This window comes from Leuresthes tenuis, unplaced genomic scaffold (genome assembly GCF_036924035.1).
Source record: "Leuresthes tenuis unplaced genomic scaffold, fLeuTen1.0.hap1 SCAF_20, whole genome shotgun sequence".
Taxonomy (NCBI): Eukaryota; Metazoa; Chordata; class Actinopteri; order Atheriniformes; family Atherinopsidae; genus Leuresthes; species Leuresthes tenuis.
Genome location: NW_027325374.1, coordinates 15,261,840 through 15,283,883, shown reverse-complemented (window position 1 = coordinate 15,283,883; position 22,044 = coordinate 15,261,840). Strand labels below are relative to the sequence as shown.

The 22,044-nt window shown below is 40.3% G+C and overlaps 1 protein-coding gene across 1 annotated transcript in view; it reads right to left on the bottom strand.

Moving 5' to 3' along the window:
* Positions 1-22,044, bottom strand: part of fam234a (family with sequence similarity 234 member A) — a 114,276-nt gene that overhangs the window by 45,612 nt on the left and 46,620 nt on the right. The gene's annotated exons all lie outside the window — the stretch shown is intronic.

Here is a 22,044-nt window from a genome sequence, read left to right as displayed (position 1 = left end):
CAATCTTTTGCAATCTGATCTAGTTGGACTGCTGTTCTCTCTCCTCTCTCTTTCTCTCCCTCCCCTGCTTCGTGTGGTGTCACAGAAGCTGCCATTTGCAGCCTCCCTCCCTCCCTCTCTTTTCTCCTCCTCTACTCTATTTCTCTCTCTATCTTGTTGTCTCACCCTCCCTCCCACATCATGGCACTACCAGTTGACAACAACTTGATGCACAGACTCATCATTCAGAAAACACAAGTAGATCATCAGAACACCATCATATGTAATCAAAAGTGGATGGAGGCAGCATTACGTGTTTGTACTGACCTCCCACCCAAAACCAAGAGCTGTATTTTCACATTTGCTCTGCACCATAAATCCCAACTTGTCCTCAATGCCAAATTTTTGCATGAAGATTTTTTACACTAAGTCCAAGTTTGAGTTCATTGCTTATGTATCATAATGTGCTGCTCAGTACAATGTGTGATTATATTTATAAGAAACATTTTTTACTTGTTGACTGAACTGAAAAAGAATATCTTGGTTTAAAACCACAAAACATGACGGTTTCCCGTAAAAGTCCAAATTTTCCAATAAATTTGCAAATTTGGCTATGCTTTCCTGACACAGCTAATTCATGAGAGCGAAGTTGAACGTATCACTTCACGCTGCGTGATTACATCAGTGCTCGATGTCTCGCTGTAACTGCGACAACATGTTCAGTGTCTTGGTGCTCGATGATCTACATGTTCAACACTGTTGATTGTCGGGTTTAGGCGGTAGACCCCCAACTCCCATCTTGGAGAGCCAAGATCGACAACGATCTCACACAATGCTTTCTTTCCTTTCAGCTTTTCTACTTCCCTCCCAGCTGCAAATAATAAGGTTAGGAGTTGAAACATACGTGCTTCGGGGTTACACTTGTACTCTTTATGGGTCATGTTACCGCACATGGATGCTGTCCCACATAAATCAACAAGCTATGGACGCATTCATTTCTAACTATGGATTGTCGATGGTAATCATAAAATATCGGCGTAGTTGACGCGAACAAACTAATTGTTTGTGTTTCTTCAATTCCAGCCCCTTTCAGACATTGGGTGTGTAATATTAGCAGCTTCTATAATCAGTTAAAGTGATGGCATTTTGGCATTAGCGCACAAGTCATGAGGTCATTTTGGTTTATTTCAGACTTGGCACATCATTGCAGCAAGATTGACGGTATGCAAGCAATAGTTTGCGTTTCTATGAGATTAAATAGTAGATCTTATTCTTGCGTGCCTAATAAGCATATTGTATGTTGAGTATGATGTACCAGTGGTAGATGGAGGCAATTCGGAATATTACTTTTGCAAGTGTTGGCTTGCTCAAGTGATGTTAACTTCTTACTCACAAGAGGTTAATTGCACTTAAAGTAACCAGCATAGGTATTAGCAACACCAAAAGAGGAGGACTAAGTGAGTATGGAGCAGGGATGAATGCGATTATGGCTTTTAGGTAAGTATAGTGCAAAGTATTGGACTGTACGTAATTACACTTTACTTGTTTAATTTCTCTGTAAAGTGGGCTCAGATGACTTCCTGTGAATTAGCGTTATAAAAATAAACTGAACTGAACTGAATTACTGCAGCATTTACGGCACCGTTGAATAGATGGAGTGAATTAGGGTTTAGCTCAAGAACCACGCTTTTTTAGTTTAATGTGACGTAGAAACTTTAATGTGCGTATATTCTTTTGCCCCTCATCGGACTCGGTTGCTAAACGTAATTTAATTTGAACCCAGTTAGCATAAAAATGAGCATTTAGATCATATTATACCATGTAAGCAATATTATTCCTGTTAGCAAGATATCAAATTCTCAGCTCCAAGAATTTTCTTATTGTTTGATTTGAGAAAATATATATTTCTTACTGTTCATGTGACACATTTAGTTTTAGTCAGTTGCACCTATAACTTTCATATGATTGTACTGAATTTGGGTTGACGGTGTGCTTTTCCTCTTGATATAGATCCAGTTATCGAACAATTTAAAAAATTTGGTGTCTGGTCCTTGCAGCGGCAGGTGAGAGTATTTACTGCTGTTCACTGCCACATGACTGAGTCTCCATGTGTTTTTCTGAGCTGCGACCGCCCGTTACTCTAATGAAAGATGTTATGGGGTCCGAACTATCATGCTGCTGTGTCTTATTGCAGATTAATGCCTTTCACACTTGTCACCAGCAACTAATCAACCACAATTTGACCTGAGGGTGTACATGTGTGTTTGACAACATGGCAGTGCTGCCATGCCAGGACTCCCAAGTCAGAGTATTTAAATTTATTAGAAGGATTCTAGTCAGCTGTATTTAGCTCTCTTCTTCTCGAAATCTTTTAGAAAAATAGACATTTCCCAAAGACGGTTTTTGTCTTTCTGTGTCCACACTGAAGGAGAATCTTGTTGTGACACTATGTCTGTAAAATTCTTCAGTGTCTCTCTTTTCTGCCTCAACCAGTTTTTTTTTTGGAAGCAGGCTGTAGCTTTTTCCTCAGTCACCGCCACGATAGAGTACTTTACTGTCACCCTTGACAGCTTCAAAGTGTGACATTATCCTCAGAGCTGAGTGCCAGCTCCTCTTTTCTCACATCTTTTCAGAGAACCAGTCATCAGTCAAACGCAAAAAGAGATGACAATTAGTAAGGGAGGGGGTTTAAAGAGTGAGAAGTTTCTAAATACAGCCATACTGGCTCAGCCCAGCTTTATCACTAATGATTCATCAGTGCAGAAACCCTCTGTCTTTTTCTCTCTGTGTGCTCCTGTTTTTTTTTTCTTTCTCCCTTCCAGCCTCTGATTTGAGAGTTCTGAGGGTGATTTGCAATAGCCTGTGTGCGATCATCACCAGGCTATTGTGTTTGGCCGAGTCCGTCAACTAATGGAGCTCAAAGCGGCCTTTTCAGGCGTCTCTCAGTCTGTGTCGGCAACAGGTACCGTACTGGCACCCGCATAATGTAAGGCTTTGACGCCATAGTGCAGCAAGGTTGGAGAACAGTAGATCACAAGGTTCACACATCCAGACTGTAAACCTCGTTATGTAACTGCGCCATAATCACAGGTGGCTGCTCAGATATCCTTTGCACGTCTGTGTCTAAATGAGAGGGCTTTGCCTCCCAGGGAGATGGCTAAGTAGGATTCACTGCTGCTTCCATGGCTACAGGTATAACACATTTTTCACTATTTTCAGACCAGTAAGAGCGGCCAGAAATGAAGTAAAAAAGAAAGACAGAGAGAGAAGAAAAGACTGTAGATGTAGACCATTACAGTATCTCCATTCAGTGAGCCCTCTATTTAGCCAGTGTAATTGAAGTGCAGTGTGTTTCTTTCGCTGGCGATGGAGAATGATGACATTTAATTGATAAGATTGATCAAAAAGAACCATTGTTACTGTTGAACTGGAAATAAAGATGGCAGTGACAGGTGGCATCCGCAGGTGTTTTAACTGCAGCTGGGTGTGAAGAGAACGAGGAGTTGGTGATAGTGTGGTCTCTCTACTGCCAGTCGTGTGCAGTAAGGTGTAATTTGCATTAATCAGAAGGGCCCTAAGAATAAACTTTTCATAATCTCTCTGCTGATAGTGACTGTGGCGTTTCATTTTTTACAATGACACTAGCCTAAGGCGGTCACTGCTCAGGAGCTCTGTTGACGTATTGCGGCTGACAGCTCAATCTCTCTCCATCATAATCAAGAAACATCATCTTAAGGGGTTTGACACACAGAGGGGGAATATACATAGGAAATATTCGCTGTCCTAGGTATGTATGATACTTTAAATGTAATAAACTCTCATGGTTAGTTAATTCTGATTTGGTTAAAGATAAATTCAGGGATAAACCTACTTTATAATTTGACTCTCAAGCTCTTAATGCAAAGCTCTTACAGTATGTCACACTTTTTGTATACTTTTAAAGATGAGGAAACCTACACATTGTTATTTTAGACCTGAAAAGCCACAGTTAGATGCTGACATGGAACCTTGCTGTGCCTCTGTACCTTTCACCGTACCAATCATTTGTCCCACACTAATGCATCTTTTTATTGTGTGGAAGCCCGGAAGAGCCATGAACTCTCCCCCTCCCTCCTTGTTCAGCTTGTCACTAAGCACCCCAATTACATTATTCTCTGAGATCCCTGTCTGATGCAGCTATTTCAGGCTTTTGAGCCATTCCTGTTCGTTTTATTTCGGCAACTTCATTTCTTGTCAGCAGGGATTAGGAATGTGATATTACTGTACTCCTACTGGCTGAAACAGTTGTGAAAAGGCTTTCTTGTTCTTGGGCCAGCTGGTTGTTGTTTAGTGTGGCAGTGGTGGAGTGTGCATGTGTTGGATTGCGTGGTAATAACATCTTACACCCAGAGTGCTAAAATTAAAGCTTCGTTTGGTTTTGAGTTCTTGTGTTTTTTGTCAGTCTTTCGTTTTGACCGATGACCTCATTATTTGCTTTCACATTGCCCACAATGCTGCTATTTTCCTTTGTTCAACATGCTTGTCTTAGATCTGTTTCATGCTATCGCCAGGAAAATTCAGGAAAAATGTGCGGTTGTATGCCCTGCTATCTATCACCTGTCATAAAAGAGTAGAAGTTTCTAGCATTATATAACCTCCCTGCTCCATGTTGGCCGAACCCACAGCTCATTTTAAGACAGGTTAGACACGGTTAGATTTGTGCTAAAAAAAAATAAATGTGTCCAAGAAAACAACACCACAGAAATGCCTTCCACAACACCTACACTGTCACAGTCACAGGAGCCATGGCGACATGTGAGGACAGAGACTATTAATGCTTTTTCCCTACACCTGTGCTTAACATGGATTTTCTCCATCCCTCACTGTGGGCGGCTGGTGCTTCTTCGAATCCAGGAAACACGCATTTATTTGATGTGATAGACATTTTGATCACCTTCGTTAACATTAGTCAATCTTACATTATAGAATTAACCCTTCGTGACCAAGGCTTATATTCCCCTGATTTGACCTAAGGGTTAGGTTTAGGTTAGGTTAGGTGACCAAAGAATAGCAGGCAACCTGCCTGATTGGCTTTGATGGATTCATTAAAACTGTATGTCCGGATACCACAAACTGCAAGAGTGAACTACTTAATCAGTAATTCTCAAATGACATTAAACTGCAGCCAGCTGCAGCAACAATTCTCAACATGACATGTGCTCCTTGTCAAGTAAATCCATTTAAACAGAATCCATTTTTCTTTTACCTCTGTCACTTCTTGTCATTACCTGCTCATTTATTCATTAATTTCCATTGAGAACAGTTATATTCAATAAAAGCTGCAGCATACACTTGGTTTTACTTCTGTTAATGTGCTGCAGTAACAGAAATCCTTGTTGCTCTACATATAAATAATAACCTTTCAGCACTTATTGTTCCTGGTACTTAAATACTTGTGCTATAAGTGGTTTCACAATGTTGTAATGACAAACATTCACCATGTTATATGAAATTCAGAGTCACGATTTATTCATAGTTGACTAAAATTGATTTCAACATACATTTTAATTAATGTATTTACCTATTCTCTTTACACTGATCAGTCCTCACGTTTTGACCAGTCATCCTATACTGAGCAGGTCCTTGCTGGTCATTCTGCCAAAGAAGCTTTAACAACTTAGGGCATGGACAAAGAACATTGGAGGGTGTCTTGGGGTACCTGTACTCAAGTAATGGATCCTTTGGTACCTATTGACTGTTGTTCCTCATGACCTTTAGTTTGTTTTAGTTATTAAAGAAGATTAATTAGACTTTTAAAGTTCTAATGATACCAACTTGGGTGATTAGTTACACAACTTTGTGTATGTGACATTAACATATGCACCAATGCATTATACTTGCAGAAGAATAGCTACAATTAAAGTATATATGTTATAGCTTAGTTTTGTATTATATCTTCACAGTTGAAATGTATTGGCTCTAACAATCATAGTCATTGTTGCTGCTTGTGGGCAAGTATTGATTTCTGAAAGGATCACATGACATTTTGTGAATTTCCCCTCTGTGGGACTAATAAAGGTTTATCTTATGTCTTTTCTTTATTCTCCGACACCAGAATTATTCATAGTTCCCAAATCACCTGATAAATGTCTACAAGATTAAGTGTCCTACAGACAAATGTCCTAAGACAAATCCTACAGACTCTACACTTTTGCCTGTATCTTGAATCCTCCCTTTTTTACACAAGTTTCATTATCTAATGTGCTGTGCAGCGAAAGGCTGGGGGAGGTGTCAGTTGAGTGTCTATGGTTCAGTGTGTCCGCACCTTGGCAGCATGTGGAGAAAAGCTCTTGTCCGCCTTTCCACTGGTACATGGGGGGTACGAAATTAATCGGCTCAGGATCCAGTGTCCTCACAGCAACCTCTCCGTCTGCTGACCCTGACCTCTGCCTCGACCCAAATGACAGATCATCGCTGCAGTGATCAATGCTGTAGAATCCTTTAGCATTGATGCAATTGTTCTAACTTAACCACTCTTCTTCAGGACAAATGTTTTTTTGTCTAATTCAACTGGACTGGTTTTTATTTCCAACCCTGACCGAGTGATGTGGTTTTTTTAAAGCAAGCCAGAAAGCGACAGCTTTTCGCATAATGAGTGCATATATTACAACCATCAAATTGGCATCCATGATGACTGAATTATAAAAGAAGGTATTTTAGAGTGAACCAAGATTATTTTCCAACCCCAATCAAATGAGAAGTTACAAAAGTTACAAAAGTTACAAAATCTCAACTTACTGAGTTTTTTTTTTTTTATTGTAAAGATGTTTAAAAGAAATCTATTTGGACAATAGACATCTAGCCTAAATTTGGTTTAGATTTGTTTTAAAAGTGAAAGTTTTTCTGGGCTATATGTAATCTTTATATGTTGGAGTCAAAAGCAGGAACTTTGGCCAAATAACCATCAGTTAAACATCACTGACTCCAGTGGGCAGTCTGTTTATAGTGTAGACGAGGTTGTTACTCCTAAATCATGACAAATCATTACAGTTTGACACATTTAGCCTGAGTTCCACATTCCTACAACACGTCTATTGACCACTTTGCGTGTGGAAACATAGTTCTCTTTTTCAACTCGCAGCTCAACAAAGTTATCGTGTGTTTTTAACACGGTGATGCGTTTTCAATGGCTGAAAAGTGGGTGAGAGAAGTTATCAGCCAAATAGCTCCAGGAGGCACTATCACTTTGTGTCATTATTGATTCTGGTGAACAGTGTTTATGAAATTGTTGAATTCCTAAAACAGTGCCAAATGATTGCCATTGCAATACATTTTTGTATTCTGCTGCTGCTTTTACAATGTCCCAGAGGCCTATAGAACAACTTTCAACCAAAGTCAGCACTGAAATACTGGCTCTGTCGTACTCACACAGACTTCAGTAGTGCAGAAATCACATCAAGCGCTCACTGGGAAGTCACAAAAAGCACTCCATGCACCTACTGATGACCACCTGATGATCCTTCCATGATGACCCTGTGGCTTTTTAGATCAAATGGTTTGCGCGGTATGAGCAATGTGACATGACAGTCTCTCTAGTTGGAGCACCTGTTGGATTTTTATCACTTGTTTGGTCATTTTCTCCTCGCAGTATGTGGAAACTATAAGACTGTATTGTATAATATGCTGATAAGTGACACATTAAAGGACCAACCAGCTGTTTTTATAAGGTGTAATACCAACCAGTACAGTCCAGTGTTGATTTTACAAGTCTCTTGAACTTTTTGGAAGATTGGGGCTACATTTCTGTAGTAGATATTCTCTTATTTGGTGTTTTAATGACATTGGTGGAGAGCTCTGGTTATGGCATACGATTCACATAGTATATATACTTATTAACCATTCAGTGATCCTTTGTTGCCTATGGGTGGGGGCCTTGGCATTCTGGAAAAAACAGCCTATTGCTGATGTGTTGATTTGAAGTGAACTTTTCCTCCAGGGGAATTTGTTTGGCCCTCAGCGCACGCAGCCATCAGATCCCTTCACTGTAGGGGTCCGGCATTCAGGTGTACACCAGATGTACCTCTTGGTGTGGGGCGACACATGAGCTCACCCACTTGTGCACTCGTGCATCCATCTTTATAATGAGTATTTATGCGCTGTAACCCTTTTGTAATATACCTTTCTGTGTAATTGTCAGTTCACTGTTCTGCTGACAGTCCGATCATGTCCTGGATGGACAGTATCAGTCACCAAAGGAAGATCTCCCCTTCTGGTATTCTTTTCACGTCGCACCAACGCTTAAGCCTCCTAGTCTTCTACTGTGGGACATCTATCACAATTTCTAGTGACTATGCTTGAGTCACGACTGATACCGAAACACAAGCAAGCAAGTCTTTACCAGCAAAACTTTTCTAATTGAAAACTCAACTCCAAATCAACTGCTCAGTATTTCATACACACCAGACTTCTCTACGCTGAGTATGATTTTCCAGTGATGTCTTGAAACATCTTGTATCCTGTGGCTAGACTTTTGGAATTCGAAATACAGTATCAACATACCGGTAGTTAGAAATCCTGCATTTTTAAACAAGACTAGAACGGTAGATGTAATTTCAGGAATATCACACTTATTTACATCTTCTGCTCATCCAAGCGTTTTTTTCTTTCACGTCCAGAATTCACCAACATCAGCAGTGAGATAATGTTTGGCAAGATGGCAAAGAACACTTTATACTTGTCATAAACTTTACAAAAAATAGCTGGAACTGTTGCTCTGGGATGAGCTAGTTTGAGCTGATTTAAAGTTATTTTTAAATTTGATTTCTTGTTGTGTCTACAGATGTGACGCGTGGATGAGCATTGTAATTATCGCTTTGTGGTACTGAGTCAAATAAGTGCAAAGTGGGGGACAACAGGTGGATGCACAGTGGGTTGAGTTGTTGATAAAACTAATGAAACACTACATAAATGGAGTCCATTTACCAAGCATAATTGCTTTCTTATTGACAATCTAGGTACTCCTCATTTCTCCATGTGTGATACCCAACGTCTGATTTTATTTAATCATGCTGTTGGAGCTCTGACAGTGTTACCACTGCATGAGAAAACAGCTCGTGTCACGCTGCCAAGTTTTAGACAGGGATATTGTTATGAATAAAGTCTTCAAAGTTATAAAAATCCTCAGTGTTTCTTGAAAATTCGCTTACTGTGGCTGAACATGGGCAAGTAGAGCAGTAAGGAGTCAGCAGACACATTTTGTCTTCATCAGTTATTGTATATGTTACCTAATTTCTCCATTAACCTTGATGATGAAGCTGCAGTGTGACTGGGCATTTTTTGTAGATGCCTCTGAGCTTGTTCTAATTTTAAGGGCTAAACGCTTGTGTGACATTAGACTAAACGAGGAGAGGGGGGCCTAAAACCTTGTGTTATAATGTAGTACAGGAGGGGGAGGGGACTGAACATGACATCTTTATCCTGCTATCTTATTGAATATCCCTTTTTATGCTTTGCATTGGACAAAGGTTAATTAAAGCTTCTGAGTGTCGCTGGTAAACTTCAGATGTAAAATGCTGCATGTACTTGTTTGTCTGTGTGGGTGGGTGTACATCTGCGTTAGAACTCGTCTCCTTGTTCTGAGCTTCTTTCAGGATTGCATGTATGTGCACATAGATATTTGTAGCAGGTCTGGCTCCCTGGGAACCCATCCTCCATCTGTCAGTTCCACACAGCCGAGCCCAGCAAAGCCCTAATTTTACCCTAAATTTACCAGCAGCTGACCCTTTTTCTCAGCGGCATCGCAGACCCCGTTATCCCCTTGCATCACTAATACTTTCTCCTTGAATTCTCACACGCTCTCGCCGCTTTAGTATCTTCCTCTTTCTCACCAACACATACACTTATAAAGACCTATCTTTACTCTCCGTATGCTCTTTCACACAGTCAGGCACAGTCACTTTCACACCTACACGCACTCATCTGTACTGTCACTAGAATAGACACAAGAAACAGCAGGTTTATACCAAATGGGAACGAGCTTTTTGAAGTCAGAGATATCATTTGATGACTGACATTTCATGCAGGAATTTTCTGCGTGTGGTATTATGACTGGCATATTGAGAAGCTGAAAAATAGGCCTGTGGCACTGGAAAAATGAATTAACCAGTGGTGCATATGGTGGGTTTGTGCAGGCATATGGTGAAATACCACTTGCCCTTTTAGCTTGAGGCTTTTTGGAGAATGCAATGAGATGCCATTCAGACTGGGCTTAGAGGCTCTGCTTTATGTAAGAGCTGGATTAAAGAGGACATGCTCGTTCCATGTACTGTATTTATTTAAATGAACGGGTCTATTGTCTTTACAGCTATGAGATTATTGGACTTGAAAAGGAAGCCACTATTTTCCGCTCAAATTGTTATATGAAAGTCAAACTTGAAGGGACACGCAACCAGCTTAATTTTCCATCAGTTTTAAAATTGTACCTCTTTGTATACCTTTTTTGACAAATACTCAGCAGCCTTAAAATGTATAGATGAGTTGTGTAGAACAAATCAAATGTCTATATCACTTGTATAAGATACAAACTCCCATGTTCAAACTCTGTACGTCTATTGAGCCTGAATACAAAGAATGGGGAGGAGCTACCTAAGATGGGGGAGAAGAGGAGTCATTTGACACGAAGACCTAAAAAGAGAAAATGCCTAACTTGAGGGACAACAAAAGTTGGGAACTTGTGATCATAAACGCTGACGCTGAAATCGTCCAAGAAGGTCCAACTACACTAAGAGAAGAAGAGAGGATGGGAGGTGAGGACGTCTTTGGATGCCGTGACTCAGTCAGACAGATGCAGAAAAACAATTTGATCGGGAACCTTTCTGTTCATTTTAGATTTGCGTCATTAACAGCTGAGGTGTCAAACAAAAGTTACACATTGACGTAAAACCTTGGAATATGATTTAAGGAATGTTTGGCAGTAACGCATATGTATTTTGTAGCTGTCATGAACATGAGACCAACATATTGTGCTTTTCGAAGATAAATTGTTTGATGTGTGTCATTGATTGTAAAATTAAAAAAATTCCAGCACAGCCCCAAGGTTGAGTCCAAAGCAGCTGTTTACTTTGCATTCATATCAATATATCCCTCAACCTGAGCGTGACAGCATCAGTTGTTGTGTGTCCCAGTGTTGCATGGCAAGAGCTGATAGCTAGGCCACAGCAGTGTCGTTGCGTCAGCTGTATTCTCCGCTGAGGCTTTACGCTAATTCACTGCATCCGGCACTCAATGGCCCCGCTCACAGGTTCCAGAGGCCAAACATTTCTGTCATTGTTCCCTTGAGAGAGGCCGGATTTAAAGGGATGGCCGGGGAAGGGGATGTTCAGCAACTTTTTTGGACTGCCACCATATGCGTGAGGGAGTTTTACCAGTACTTTATATCAGTTGTTGGTGAAAATCTGAAAGAAAAGTACATTTAGCTGTGTGTGTATGTGCGTGTGTGTGTGTGTGTGTGGCCCAGGTATTCCTCATGCTTTTGTTTCCTAAATCTTTTTCTAAAGTCACATTATTCGTATCTGTCTTTTTAACAGGGACAAAATTAATTCCAAAACATAGATCATTATTTCAAGGTGAAGATCTTGTTAAAAGGATAAAAGTAGTTCAAATAGGGTTAGGGAAGTAGTAGTTAAGTGATAGTAAGTCCCCAAGCTATTGATGTCCTGAGAAGTCATGGATTCTGAACTGTGTGTGCCTGTGTGTGTGTCACTAACCTAAGATAAGACCGCTCACTTTGTCTCTGTGTGAGGCCGAGCTTACTGAGTCGCTTTCCCTTTTTAACAGCTCTAACCGTGGGCCTGTGTAAGTGAGAAATAGACTGTGTGAAATTATTAAAGGCAGCCCTCATTTTATTTCTGAGAATTACTTAATGTGCATGGATTTACATCAGTCATTCATCTCAAACTACACATTTACCACACCAGAGAAGACACAACAGTTCCTGCTAATTTAAGTATTCTTTGTAATGAGATTATCAGACATTCAGATGTGCATCTGCAGGTTGATCTCACTTAAACAAAACACTTTGTCTGGACCCCTTAGCATCAGACTACAATAAGCTTGGTACTTTGTGGGGGTTTTTTTTATATCACCACAGGGCACAACCCAATCATGCTTCTTTTCCCACTGAAAAATGTATATTTACAAAGAATTTTAAAGAATGTGCGGTGAGTTTCAGGAACATGCATACACACCATCTAGAGCAATGTCAAGCCTCCCACCGTGTAGAGGAACGAGTACAAAGTCATAATTGCTTTTATTTACATTAGTTTTACACTCCTAGATTAGCATTGTACAATTTATTATTCACAAACTGCATTGAAAACACACAAGTCCATGTAATTAATAACAAATTTCCCTTTCCCTACTTCTTCAGTCCATGTCTCAACCTCACTTTGACTGACGGTTCTTATTTTCTGCTTTTCCCAAACGGTAAATTACCCTCATTTGACCCACAGCACAAATTAACCTTATCAAGTTTCAACAAAACACTTTACAATGACTCTCATTTGCCTAAATTCACATAAACACTTAGAGAGCCCTTTTTTATTATGTATTTGCACTCAGCATATGTGGTGCTGTTCTTTTCCTTTACTGTCACACACCGGGGAGCACATCGGGGGCAACATGACACTTCAGTGTCTTGCCCAAGGACACTTCAGTGTGTGGAGGGCCTGGACATCAAACCATCATTCGTCTAATTAGAAAACAACCCCTCTTCCACCTGAGCCACAATCTTGATTTTATATGTAAATGATTAATTCAGTGATTGTCTACACTCATTCATACTTAAAGAGTGGAAAACAAGACTACACGGAGTTTTATGCGTCTGGCTTTCAGGTTTTTGACAATATTTTAGTCTTTCATGCCTGGGGAATGAGATAAGATTGGTATCTGTGCACCAAAAAACATTTACTCCTTCACAACTGTCAAAACAGTATTAAAAGGTGCTTTACTGCAAAAATAAATGCAAGAAAGGTCTAGCAAAGCAAGTCTGCCAAACATTTTATGTCTTTACGTTCATCCAGGCCCAAAGTTGCCATACCTTTTGGGACTTTTCTGACTTGTTGTCACGCTCAAAAGAAGATGGTTTCATCACAGTGGAGACTTGAGAGATGAAGCACTCAGCCTTATGCAACGTTAAGCCTGTGTGCATCTACTCTTGAAGCATTAAACCTCGAGCTGTATGCTCATAACATTATCCAACTCAGAAGACACCATGACGGGGTGCTCTCATTACCGCAGTCGCCCTCCTGGGTGAAACCTCATGTCAACATTTGGCTTAGACCCACAGCACCTTGACAGAAGAGGTGCAAACTGGCAGTCACCACTCTTCTCCGTTACATTGACGGAGAGAGGCTCTTATTAACCTGACAATACGCACGGCAGAAAGATTAGAAACGGAGAACACCCCCTGAGGTTTTGTCTCACCTGTAACTCCATCTCATCCTCTCTAAACAATGTGCTTTCTTTCTTTCAAATAACACTCCACTATAATTCTGTAACAGCAGTTTTTGTACATAACTGAGAGGAGGTCAGCACAGTTGGGCTATATTTTCTCTCATACTCATCTCTGTGTTCATTTCATCAACCTAAATGCATTATGTGTCTTTTTTTTTTTTTACAGTTGATTTTCCAGGGTGACTTTTTTGTCATATGTAAATCCTGCAAGTGTTCTGCTGCTTCCGGACTAATCCGCAGCCTGCATTAGAGCCTCAGAAGGCAATAACGGTAGAGGACAGAAAGATCCCAAGTGGTGATGCTTCATGCTCTCATTTTGGAGGACTTGTTTTATTTTTGGCTCCTTCACCACACACAAGAGCTCAAGTGGGTGTGCCACCAGCACTGTACAGTAACCTCAGTGGCCTGGCTATTAATGCATGACAGACAGAACACGCTTTGCTAAGAGGCATTTGTCATTTCCGTTTACAAAATGATGTTGACTTGGTTCGTGTTTTTTATGAAAAACTGCTTGGTCAGTGGAGCTTTTATTTGATTCCATGTGAAAAGTGCCACAGACCACTGTTTCATCCACACAGAGTTTTATCTCGGACGTGGATTTGATTCACCAGCGACTTGGATAATAGACAAATCCTACATCACATTTTCACAAAATAATAGTAAAATATTGACATGATGAGTGTGTTGTTAGGTCTCAAAGCTATTTGCATGACTGTTTCACTTTCCAAGCTGATACTGAAGCTTGTCAAAAAAGACCTTCAGTGTCTTATCAGCCAGGAAATTAAGCGGTTAATCTTTTAGCAACTGGAAACGATCCTCTAATTACTATAATTGGCTGGTGAAGAAGCGGGTGTGGTGGCATGGAAGAACCATGGTGGCACCCTGATCACTGGCCTCTGACTGTCCTCTAAGCGTCATCGCCTCAGCTGCTTTATCACCTCCAACCACACTATCCTGCTGGATTGTGTTTCAGCACTGTGTACTTTACATCAACCCCCCCCATGACAACCCCACAGGGAGGGTTTCTGAATTTCCATATGGGAGGATAGCATGCAGTTTGTATTTGAAGCTTTATAACAATCTTTTGGAAGACATGACTGTTGAATGGAGTGGATTTATTTTTGTATCCATCCCTGAACAAAAACAAAATAAAAGCACCTTTTAGTTGATTTCCTTTATTCTTTTTGGTCTTGGATGATTATAGGACTCAGTAACCACACAATTTGATTCTGGAGCTGACATAGTTGAGGAGCAGAGACTTTTTGGAGGGGTGGGAAGGAAAGACGGCAGTGTATGGGGCTGTCAGCCTGGCTTAGTGTCAGGGCCTTTACAGTGAGACTCCAAGGCAGGGCACCAGCAGAGCGGTGACACGCGCAGACGTGCAACCTTTTCCTAAGTCACCCGGGACTGCCCTCTCCACTGGGCATCTCAGGAGTGGTCATTTACTTCTCATTTGCAATCTTTTTTGCACATCCGCTTCACACTGGGCATAAAGCAGTTAAGTTGACTACAGTGTTACACAGTTGTTTGTCTTAACCATATGTCATGGTGGAAGTTTACCTCTCCATACATTGATGGTACTGTACATTTTCCTGAGTGTTTCACAGATGCTTCCAGTATCAGGGTGTGAACTGAATGCATTCAGCTGCGATGAACATGTGTATAGAAGGCAGAAAAGGCAATTAAACGTATCAAGTGAGAGACATTTTGAGCCGATAAAAGCTGAGAGTAGCACCCCTTAGTAAACACAAATTGCTTCTTTGTTGCTTAGCATCTTGGTGTCTCGAGGCCTCTGTTTGTAGATAGATGGTTACGTTCACGCCCTCTGTGATGGATTTTCTTCTGCACAGATATTAGAAGCTGCTTTTCTAGACAGATGCTCCTTCATTCTCATTTTGAGGGGCTGACCCTGAGGTGTGTATTCATGCAGTGTTTTAATTGTAAGCAGTGGAACATTTGTATTGTTTAATATAGTTTAGCGGTGCTTTTAGTAAGAATTTAAGCTTCACACATTAAAAAAACAAAACATAGTTAATGTCACATTCAATTACAGAGCTGGTTATAATCAGTCATTCTCTGTATATATAGATATAGATATATCTATATCTAGATAGATCGATACATAGATAAATAGATTTCTGGTATTCTTTGCCTGAATGTCTATGTTTCTTGTGATTAGCATTTTAGCCTTCAGCTCAAGTGCATTACATACCAATAAGATGAGGGACAGATGTTCATCAACATGCCTGAAGTCCAGGACAGTCATTTTTGTCTATTTGATGTACGACAGCCCTTAAACTTGAAATATTCATACATTTGAATGACAGAAACTGTGTTTTGACTATCACCTGTCTCAAATGGAGACCTTTTGAGCCTAAGCTTTTTATTCTCATGATAATCAGAGGCATATTCTAGACGCTTTATTTGTTTCTTTGAGTACTCTGTATTCATCGCAGGCTTTTCCTCTGGGAACGTCTAATCAACTCCTGAGTAATTGGAGCTGTGTTAAGATGATCTGCAGGGGTAAGGATGTCGGCTCTAATCACACACACACAATGTGAACTGTGGCGCTCAGGCCAGAGCAATTATTACTTCACCAGTAGAACTTTTGGTCACAATAGGAGCGGCGTGTCCACAGGGCGTTAGGACTTATAATAAGATGCAGTAGATTTTCTCACTCCTTCTCTTCATAACCTTTAAGAAAATTCTTAATTACCCAGACTTGGTGGTCTTTTCCCCATCTGATGTCTGATTTTTTTTAATGTATTCTTACCAATAGCAAAACTACAATTTTACGTAATTTTTATTAAAAACTATGAAGTTAAAGTTTAATGCAAATTACTTGTAGAGAAGAAAATGAGAGTATTGTCCATTAAATGTTTTTTTTTCTGTGTCTTTGTCTATGTTCAAGAGTAACATCCTGACAAACTAAGTTACAATTGAATGATGTTTTCAAATCGCTTTTAAATTTGTTTAGCAAAGATCTACTATCACCAAGCTCTGCGTTTTCGTGGCAGTTGACCAATTTCACCTTAGTGGGTCAGACTGATTTAATTTCTTCCCAGTTCTTTTACTGATTTTTTTGAGATCCAAAAAATGGGTGTCACTTTGTGTTTGTTCCTGCGCTGTCCCTTAGGAATTATAAAGTGCTCTGTGCTTTTATAGACCACAGTACTGCTGAGCGTGCGGTTGTCCAGCAAAGTAACTCCAGCACTGTCAAAGAAGTGAGAGTCCAACGGGACTTTTTGTATTTTGATGGCTCAGTGGGGTTTTTCCTTCTCTTTACCTACCATGAGTCAGAGCTGGGTATGCTAGTTTCAGACTACACTTCAGTGTCAAAAGATTTGATCTTTGTTTTTATAACCAACCAGGAATTCTACATATATGAAACAACCGGGGGCTTACAGCCACTGCAGTGGTGAAACTGGATAAACATGAATCATCAACACCCACAAGCCCCACTCAAAAGCACAGGTAAACATTCCCTATCCTTTCTTGTTCTTTTATCGTTTCATTGCAAATTCCCAACATTTGCCATCTGCCTCCTTCCTGACTGTCTTTTTATGGACGCTGGTTACCTCAGCCGATGGCTAAAGATGGACTCGTCCAGACGTCTCATCAAAATGCAAGCAAAGCTGGGTGCTTTCGCTGTGTTTCTGTTTGCCAGTTATAAAAAGAGCACTTTGATTTATTGCAATAGTGCTCATATGTTGTAGCTATTCGTTAAACATAACAACTTTCTTATCTGCTGAATGAATCAAAACTCCATTAATGCTGTGTATGGATCTGTGATTTAGCTCACAGCTGCCAAGCAGGATTAGTCTTCCTTTGCAGCAGTTCTTGTCTATTCCTCTCCAATCAAGCTATCTAATCTTATTACTTCAGTAATTAACTGTAGATATTTTTAGCATCTAGGACAGCCTGGTGTCCGTATGACCTGTATTGACTGGCTAGATTTGTGAAGCTGGACACCAAGTAATAATCTGTGACATTTTATGTCAGATAAGGGCAGGTTTTACCCCATTCTTTTCCTGAGCAATACAGCTAAGTAACGATTCAAGTGATTATAACAGTTTTTGTAACAATGAGCAGTTTGAGCAAAGATTGTTTGGAGATAAAAACGCAGCAAATTATAGTTTATCTAAACTTTGGTTGTTGATAAGTCAGTTTTTTTTAGTTTTTTTTTAGATTTTTGTCATGTATTGGTCATAAACAGTGTCTTCCTTCCATTCAAAACCAGCAGTGACCTTCAGTAAGACACATCTGAGGCAGCCAAGAGGCAGTCGAAGAGTGATGTGAAGCGACAGGACTGACCTGCCCACACAGGCAAACATCCAGTCCATAAACCTCCCAAAAGAAATTCTTTCGGCCTATTAAAGTCACAAATACCACTTTTTTTTCTTTTTTTCTACTGACACAGTCTACTGACACAGACTTTTGGCTGTTCACTCCCAAAACAAACTTCAAATCAGTCATAATACGTTCCAGTTCTCCCCGCTCTTTGTTTTGATGCCTGCAGAACCTGTTAGAGATGCCTTATAAACTGACATCAAATGCTTAGTTGACTTCTTTTATTTGTTGTCATCTGGGTTCTTTATTGTCCGTGAGGGGGATTTTGCTCTCAAATTAAGATATTTTCGCTCCTAACTTTTCTGTAATGCACTTTAAGGTATCAAATCTGCTTGATCAGATTCACCACAATCTTTTGACACTAACACATTAGTTAGCACACTTCACCCTTTTGCTGCAAGGTTGCCCAGGTTAGATACCACAATGATTGTGATGTCACCTGCAGACTATATGTCTCTATAACTACATGTCTCATAGTGTCTTTTCCAAATGAAATGAAAACTGAACCTGCATCAAGAAGCTGTGAAGCCGTGACGTGTTGGAGATGAAAACAGGTTGTGCAAACAGCAGTCAACGTAACCAGCACACCTTAAGAATGAAACACGTAAATAAAAATCTACATAGAGTAGATTTTATCATAATATAAATTTACAGAATTCAGTATTTCTTTGAGTGTACAGTTGCAGCTATGAAAACACCCCCACCCCCCTTTTTTTTTTCCTTCAAACTGCCAAAGCTTGAACCTCTGCTTAATGAAGATTTGTTGACTCCAACCTTTTCAGTGGGTCTAACTCGATAAACAAGGACAAATTATTCAAATTTATGCTAATGTTCTCCCAATATAAATTAAAAGATAAACCTGTACTCGGACATTAATGCACCATCAGTCTGTATTATACTTCTTATTAAATTAAATAATTATTGTTGCATTTCCAATGTCACACCTTTCAATTTCTACTTATATATACATGATAGATGCACTTATAAGGACTTGTAAGCAAGGTCACTGTTGTCATTAGGAACCACTGATGGCAGCTGATGCTGATGAGGACTCCTGAGTTGATATTTGTGTGGGTGACTAAATGAGAGCCCAAACGCAGGACAGTTGACAGGTAAAAAAAAAAAAAAAACAGGCAATATATTTGGAAAGTAGAGGTGAAATCCTGCAACAGTCTCCAAGACCTCAGAATTACAACATGAACAATGCAAAAGGGGAAAACTAACAACAAACCGGGGTTATACGCTCTCTTGAATTAACACGAGGGCTCAAGGCCGGAACCCTCGTCTCAGGGAACAGGGAAAATACGGAAACCTGGGAGTATCTCTGCAAAGTGAGACGTGGCTGATTACAACCAGGTGTGGATGCCAGCAGTGGTACGGTGGAGCAATCAGCTAAACACAAAACAGGTGTGACGCCTACACAGGATTCAAAAGTTACCCCCCCCAAAAAAAGCAGGGACAAAATTCATTTCTGTGTAAATTGTGAAGCGAAAGAGGAGCTGATTAAAAATGCATTTACTGTCATGCAAACTGTGACAGTGAATGCTGTGACTCTTTAAACCTTGTAGCGAGTCTCCTCGAGCTGTCGGGGATAACGACTTGAAATTGCTGAGGGTGGAGGACATAAAACAAACAGCTACATAGGTGTACCAAAACTTAATACTACAAAAAAAAAGTATTTTTCCCTAAGAGTTTACATCATTAAATGAAAGTGCTTAACGCTGGCTCTCGTGTCTATTGAAGTGTTGTTTAGTCTCGGTGCAGTCTTTCATACAGCATTGTGCAGAAACTCAGAGTTCTCAAGCTATTGGAAACATAATAAGCAACAGTATTTGTTCATGTATGACCTCATAATTTCTTCTCTATTTGATGGGAAAATAAACAACTCAAACAATGTTTTCTAACATTAAAATGGGCAAAACAAAAGCCTAAAAAGAAATCATGCTACTGCTCAGAATGCTAATGTACACATGACAACACGGGTGCAGTAAAGATGAATCTGATTCTGATTTAAATGCCGAACTGTGAATTATTAGTCTTCCCACTCATGGTGAGTGTTTTCTCAACCACGCTCTCTTTGTCTGCTCTCTCAGTGCTTCGCAATCACACTCAAAATGAATCATCTGCCACTCTGAATGCATTGTTTCTGACCGGGTGACATGCTGCACTGGCATTGGTGCTACTACAGAACAAACCCCGGCTGAACCTCATCTCTGCCACCCGCATTCTCTCCGTTTGCACCCATTGCCCTCCTCTCAGTTTAAAATGAGTTAATCCACAGGTGACGAACAACACACGAGAGACCCATTTCTTTTCTGAATAGACATAAAAACAACAGAGTGGCAGAATGAAAGGCTTTTGTATATGCTATGCCTGAAAAGAAGCAGCTGATGAGCCAAATAAGCAACTGAAGGGAGCGTGCTTCTGTGAAAGAGAATGACTAATATTTCCTTCATGCTTGGATCCAGTTAAAAGTGTTGTTGATGTCGTAATGACAAGACTTTAGGAATGAAATAACAATAACAATTTCTATCATTCTTACTGTTCCCCTAGAATAAATGTGTGATTTACGCTGCAATGTCATCTTCTCCCCTCAACCCCTGCAGTCTGACTTTAAAATTCTGCCACAAGATTTTCCAAAAGCTAGTAGTTATATTCTAAAATTAGAGAAGTGAATCAGTGCCTTGTCCCTCGTAACAAAACATATGTAAAGGATGTGCAGAACATCACACTTTAAGACCTGTGATATTAATTTTCACTTCCCAGCACTGCTTAACACCTTGGAGAAGGAAACATGGCAAATTTGGAGGTGCAGTAGCTCTGAACATGGCTGACATGTATTTGGTGTGTGCGTCAGAATCCTGGCATTCAGTTTAGTCAATTTCCATGCAACTCTTCCCATGGCTGTGACAATTTTGCATCAGAATTTTTCACACTTTTGATCACAGTAGAGAGTGGAATCCAAAGGAGATTCCCGCTCTGGTTACCACACTGACCATGCAACACTGGTCACTGAAACCCAACACCTGCAGCAACCTCCACCAGTCAGCATCATTTGTCACTTTCACCGCACACCTTTGAAGTTGGGCTTCATTCACATTACAAGCCACATGGTTAATTTTCTATTAAATTTTTACTTAATACAGCTGGATTTGATGGTTCATGCATCATAACTACAAGTGTCTCTTGCATCTGTCCTTAATGGGAACACGATTCCCAACAAAAAGAGCTGCATTAAATCAGATGTGTGTCCATACTTGTGTTGTATAACCAGCACCATATAGCCAATCTAGAACCACACACTGTAGCAACACAAATGGGATTTGAACATCAGGAATTGACCATTAGATTTCAGGATCCGCACAGCCCATGAAAAAAATATATACATGAATCGCCTTAGCCTGGTAATACATGCTCTGTTCATCTGGGTGAGGGTGTGATGCATAGTTTATCGCCCTGAAGGTCTTGATGAATTACCACAATCAACTGCAAACAGATGTTTACTCTCTCTCACGCATTTTAGAAAAGGAATCAGAGAAGAAATAATCTTTACTTTTCAAACAGTCTCGCATATAGCTGACTTTAAACTGTGATAATGTTGCATAATCGGGGACCCTATCTTATTGCATGTAGCAGGTCCCACCCATGTTTTGTTCCAACAATTACAATGAGGAAGGTTGAGTTTTCTGTCAGGGTAGCCGGTGGTCATAGTTGCATCCCTGCAGGTTGCTGTCTGGCTGACTAACCTTTTTCCATTTTTGCCTGATATCAGCGAAGCTATCTCCTCACTTTCACCGCACCGTCATGCAGACAACGTAGCTCTCTTTCCTGCTCGCCTGTTCCTCCTCCTCCTGCCCCCTGCATTGTGTCTGCCCCAAACCCACAACCCCCTCCCCTGAAAAGCAGCCACATCAGTGCCCCAGCAAGATGTAAACTAAGCTAGTCCAACACCAACATGCCCTCTTCCATTATTCATCTACCCCCTTAATGAGTTTTCCATTCACCGCCAAGCATCCACCTCAATTAAAGGAAACAATTATTGTGTTTGATCAAATTTGTTTAATCTAATCTAAGTATTATGCAACAAATCTGTCCAGCATGATGTGCTTCCCTGAATGTGAAGCATCATGGTGAGTGAGGTAGAATTAAGTAATGGACTTGAGAAACAAGGGTACCCTTTTCAACAGAGAGGGGGTCTTAAAAACTACAGCCACTGCATGGAAA